We start from the raw sequence: 6,334 nt of genomic DNA, 5'->3' as shown, positions 1-6,334 counted from the left end.
GCCCCTGGGTTGCCATGGCAACAGTAATACTGAACACTGGGGCTGCTGTCTTTCTCACTGTTATTTTTCTCTGCAATAGTTTGTTGGTTCTGGGGTTTAAAGGGAAACACGGCTCATTTTGTGTAAACAGCCTATTATAATATTTACACCTTAGCTCTAATAACACAAATTACAATTTAGGGTTAGAAAAAAATTCTAATTTGGACTTGTAAGAGTTTTAAAATTCCAGCAATGTTGTTGCCCCACTGAGCTGTTGCCAAGCCCAAAATGGGCTCGGAGAAATAGGGATAGAGTCAAGGAGCTCAATCTATAAGGTGTTTTCTAATCCTTTAATTATTCTCGTGGCTTTTCTCTGAACCCGCCCCAGTTTATCAACATCTTTCTTGAATTGTTGGCACTGGAAATGGACACAGCATTCCAGCAGTGGTCACACCAGTGCCAACTATAAATGTAAAATAACATCTCTACTCCTACTTGAGATTCCCCTGTTTATTTATCCCAGGACGGCATTAGCCTTACGCCATAGAGGCTATGTCTACACAGGGATAACAAACCCTGGCACAAGTCAGCTAACTCAGGGTCATGGAGGTTGGGTTCCAGGGCTGAAAAATCACTGTCTTGACCTCTGGGACCCTCAGAGGGTGAAGCCAACTGACCTGGGCCAGCCACGGCTGTGCTGCAGGTCTTTTATCCCTGTGTAGACGTGCCCAGAGTCAGCCGGGGAACTCATGTTCAGCTGATTAACCACCAGGACCCCCTGATCTTTTTCAGAGTCACTGCTTCCCAGGATAGAAATGTTGGGAATCAAATGTTGCAAACAGAATGTTGGGAATAATCAAGAAAGGGATAGATAATAAGACTGAAAATATCATATTGCCTCTATATAAATCCATGGTGCACCCACATCTTGAATGCTGCATGCAGATGTGGTCACTCCATCTCAAAAAAGATATTTTGGAATTGGAAAAGTTTCAGAAAAGGGCAACAAAAATGATTAGGTTATTGAACGGCCTCCGTATGAGGAGAGATTAATCAGACTGGGACTTTTCAGCTTGGAAAAAGGCGACTAAGGGGGGATATGATAGAGGTCTATAAAATCATGAGTGACATAGAGAAAGTAAATAAAGCAGTGTTATTTACTCCTTCTCATAATACAAGAACAAGGGGCCACCAAATGAAATTAATAGATAGCAGGTTTAAAACAAACACAAGAAAGTATTTTTTCAAGCAACGTACTGTCAACCTCTGGAACTCCTTGCCAGAGGGTGTTGTGAAGGCCAATACTATAATGGGGTTCAAAAGGGAGCTAGATAGCCATTGATGGACCTATCTTCCATGAATCTATTAGCCAGGATTGGTAGGAATGGTGTCCTTAGCCTCTGTTTACCAGAAGCTGGGATTGGGTGACAGGGCATGGATCACTTGATAACCTGTGTTCATTCCCTTTGGGGCACCTGCCATTGGCCACGGTCAGAGGACAGGATACTTGGCTTGATGGACCTTTGGTCTGACCCAGTATGGCCATTCTTATGTTCTTGTGATTTCCCCATCCTGTAAGTAGGACCTACATTCTTTGTTCCTAGGTATAAACATTTACATTTAGCCATGTTAAAACATATATTATTTGCTTGGTCCCAGCTAACTAAGTGATCCAAATTGCTCTGTATCAATGACCTGTCCCCTTAATTATTTACCACCCCTAATTTTTGTGTCGCCTGCAAACTTTATCAGTTATTTTATTTTCTACTAGGTCACAAATAAAAATTAATTAAATAGCATAAAGCCAAAAGCCAATCCCTGCAGGATTCCATTTGAATCACACCCATTTGATGATTACCTGTTTAAAATTACATTTTGAGACCTACCAGTTAGCCATTTTTTAATCCATTTAATGTGTGCCATGTTAATTTTATATCTTTCCAGTTTTTTTAATCAAAATGTCATGCAATGCCTAGTCAAATACCTCACTGAAGTCAAAGTCTATTGCACAACACTACTACCTTTATCAACTAAACTTGTAATCTCATCAAAAAAGATATCAAGCTAGTTTGACAGGTTCTATTTTTCATAAACCCATGTTGATTGGCTTTAAATAAATTACCCTTCTTTAAAACTTAATTAATCAAGTACCATATCAGCCACTCCATTATTTAGCCCAAGATTGGTGTCATCTCATTTACACTTTTAAAATATTGGCACAATATTAGCTTTCTTCCCATCTTCTGGAACTTCCCCAGTGTTCCAAGATTTATTGAAAATCAACATTAACAGTCCAGCAAATTTTCAGCCAGCTGTTTCAAAACTTTTCCCAGATGACTTAAAAATTTCTGACTTTAGTAGCTTTTGTTTAACATCCTCCTGAGATACTCGTAGAATGAAAAGAGTGTTATCATATTATATGACTACATCATCTGTTTTTTCACAAATATGGAACAGAAATATTTATTGAACACTTCTTTCTTCTTTGTATTGATAATTCCACCATTTCCATTCCTTATAGATTTTCTACAGTTCCTAGTTTCTGATTTATATCCATTACTATTACCTTCCCCTTTCTTCCATTTGTTTAATATATTTATATATTTTTGTAGCTGCCTTCACTTCCCCTCTAAACCAGGTTGCCTTCCTCCTCGATTATTGGATGACCCAAAAACCATAAAATATTCTTAAACAATTCCCAATTGTCATTTACATTTTTCTGATTACATTCTTCCGCCCACCCCACCAATCAACCACAAAGGACTTTGAAGTTGTGTTTTAATAATACTTTAATAACATCCATTTTTTTAACAAGAGAACTTTTCTCTCTTCCCTCTCCCCACCCCCAAGAATGCTTTAAAAAAACCAAGAGCACCAAATTTATGGTTAGCAAGCACAGGGGCCTTACCTCTCTCACACCATGTACTCACTTTCCTGATGATTGCCACCAATGTCTACCTCCAATACTCCTGATTCCTGAAAGTAACCAACAGAATTAGTTAATGGATATACATACACACACATCCCTGCATATATCTCCATGATGCTCCAGCTCCCACTCATCACCCTCACCGCAAGGTTAGGTAACATGGTGGTAAAAGTACTTGTGTGTGGCCTGCACACCATTGCTGAAAACCATGTAGGATGTACCTCAGGTGACACTCCCATGACCTTCATGATGATTCCCTGAATGGAGTTCCTTCATGACGTCAGGTACCTCACATATCATTGGCAGAGCAACCCTTCAACCAGGAGATGGGAATCTGACCTTTAAATTAATCTCTTCAGAGTTTAGAAACAACCACTAACTAGGCTACTAAGTATAAGACCTACTAAGTTGCTGAGAGCTTGAGTGAAACAGATATGCTACACTTTGAAAACTAAACTTACTGATAATAGAGATGTGACATTAAAAGCTTTCAGCTAAGTAGTTCCAGACCTTAAGCATATTTCCAAACCGTTGTCTTTGGTTTTGAGGTACAGTGTTTCTCCAGTTACAATGGACAGAATGTACTGAATATTAAGGCTATTGGCTATTGTTTAATAACTTAGTCCCTAACTCTGTTTCTACATTCTTTCTGACATCAGGATGCTGACATGAATGCTGGAAGTTTGGCAGTGGAGCTTTTTATTTACTTTGTCTTACCCCATCACTAACAGACCTTAAAACAATAAGTCTTCTTTTCCTAAAATCCTCTGGTTGCTCAGCTGTACCTCAGGTTTCTTTCCCTCCTCCAGCAACATAACAGGTAGTTGTGCAAGTTCCCGCTTCATATATAACTGTCAGAGTGTAACTTTAAGCATCTAGGACATTGTGAACTATGTTAGTCTTTCAACATAATTGACATAAGATAACCTCTTTAATACATCTCAGTAAGATCAGACTAACATCCAGTATTCAGGGGGCTGGGAGAGGGATTTAGAAAATAAACAACAGGAATTAGAAGTAAAAGACCTAAGTTTAAAAGTACAAGAAATTGGAGAAATTCTGGAAATTCAGGAAAAAAGATTTGTTCTCTTATTGTCGATTATACTCTCTTTTGTTCTCCATCCCCATTAAGAAGTAAAGCTCCACTAAGAAATCTTAGTACCACAAAGTACCACTCCTGCTTGTCAGCCTGAAATATGCCTACGGGAGGCAAGAAACACTATTAAACTTTAACATTAAACAGCCATGTTTTTTAACTCTCATCTGGTCCAAAGTGAAGTTTGTATTCCTCAAAAGAACCAGAAGCTCAGCTCTATTGATATGTGTAATAGATCTCCACACTGATCCCTTTTCATATTGTCCTGCCTGCCAGCACTAGAGTTACATTTGGACATTCTCCAATTTATGATCATTTAGTACTTTGTTTGAAAAATAAAAACAAAACAGAAGTTAATAAAAATAACATTTTATATGACCCATTTGATACATCTGACGCTTAGAGAAAGCCATGAGATGTCTGAAGCTAGCAAGCAGGGCTTAATAGCCTAGCCTTGATTTTTTTTCAAATATCTAGGACTCTCTGGCTTACAAGTTCAAATTCTCCCATGACAATGCTTCTATGATAGATAAAATGTGTAGTTCACTGTGTGTGTGGGTCTTTCATTTGAAACCTTGAAAACCAGGGTCTTATTTGCTCTGTGTAGACATTAAATGCCTCTAGATATGTGCCTTCTTTTCGCCGCCCCCTCAAATGATGCCTATTTTCAAAAGCCTCCTGGATTAAGAAAGCTGAAAATTAGACCTGACAAGAGTATGTTCTGGGAGTTTGGAGGATCTTGAAAAAGAACTGAGTGCCAAGCAGCTTTGTTACTGCTGCCTCTGCACATGTAGGCACCCTCTCTGCCCTCCCTTTACCTGGCCCATGCAGCCAAAGGCATCACTCATCTATTCTCTATCAAATTCCTGCTGGACCTTTCTGCCTTCCCAGTCCCTGCAGACATGAAATGTCACTGACCTGGTGTCATATCAGTTGCTCCGGTAGTATCATCAATGTCAATAAATTCTAGAAAATGCTCTCTGACAGTCACCATTGCAGGGACATTTTCACTAGGTTCTGTCGTTGTTACAAAACACATCATTAAAGTCATTTGTTCCATATGGCTGATGTCAGGTGTGCAGTCCAGAATAACAGAGTAATATCTTGCTGATTTCAGATCTGCCACAATCTTCTATTTGACTTTTGTTGCCAGTAACTGTCTGATCTCATTTTGAATTGTTTTTCCAAGGTAGTGGTGTGTGTACATTTCTTGGGTGGTGACTCTTCTTAGTTGCTCCTGGAGTACAGCATCAAACTCAGTCATCAGCTCCACAGTTTTAAGGAGGTTTCAATTGTTTGGCACATACAGCTGATCTGAAGTGCCACGCAGTGCTAGGTTTTGGGTAACAAGCATTCTCACAATGGCAATGAGCCTTTTCAGAACATTTTGCCAGTAAAGAGACTCTGATGCAATCTTCTCTTGATGCTGATCATTTATGGTGGCCTGTAACCTTAGTCTCATCTCAAGCTCTTTCCACCTATGAAATGCTCTCTGGTGATTTGCTGCCTTCTCATGGCATGCCAGATTTCTAGCCAGATTTTTTCAGTCCTTTGTTCCTGTAGAACCCAATGTGCCTGGAGCATTAGACTGGAAGAGTTTGCAACAAAAATAGTACAGGTCTGTCGCATCTTACGCTGGGGTTACATTCCGCAGTCAGCGCGTAAAGTGAAAATCATATATAGTCAAAATTACATTGAGTGTAATGGCGGGCGGAATCGCCCGCATTACAGGTACAGTATTAAAATTGTTATTTTTCTCTTTTTTTGTTTTTGCCGACCACGTAAAGCTGAAATTGCGCATGTTACATGCGCGTAAGATATGACAGACCTGTATGCAGCATTCTGGGTTTTTGAGTACATAAGCCAGGGCCTCTCCACTTTGTCACCATTGGGGATTTCACACCAGTAATGTGTTGGATGGAAACTTCTATTTTCATTATCTTTGGGGAATATGAAGTTTTTCACTTGCTGTGGCCCATGCAGTACAAGGAAGTCCCTCAGGCTACTGCTCAAGTGGGTCCACAGTCCTGGATCATCTAGACTTAAGGAACTAAACTCAGCAGCAGCTGTTTCTTGTGCCTCCACCACACTCTTCTCTGATCTACACTTTTCTCCAGGAATGTGCATGGTTACATCCATTTGAGATGGAGATATGGATGCTGCAGTAGCTGCCAGGTCATCTGCACCGTGACTAACTAGAAGATCAGGCATCTCCTCACCACTCACATCCTCACTGGGGCCGGAAGGCTCACCGTGAACATTTGTGTCTATTTATCTCAAGAGAGATCCTTCCTGCTTAGATAGAAAAGCTTCCTTTGCTTTCTTTCTTT

Source organism: Mauremys reevesii, linkage group 1 (genome assembly GCF_016161935.1).
Source record: "Mauremys reevesii isolate NIE-2019 linkage group 1, ASM1616193v1, whole genome shotgun sequence".
Taxonomy (NCBI): Eukaryota; Metazoa; Chordata; order Testudines; family Geoemydidae; genus Mauremys; species Mauremys reevesii.
Note: the sequence above shows the minus strand (reverse complement) of the source record.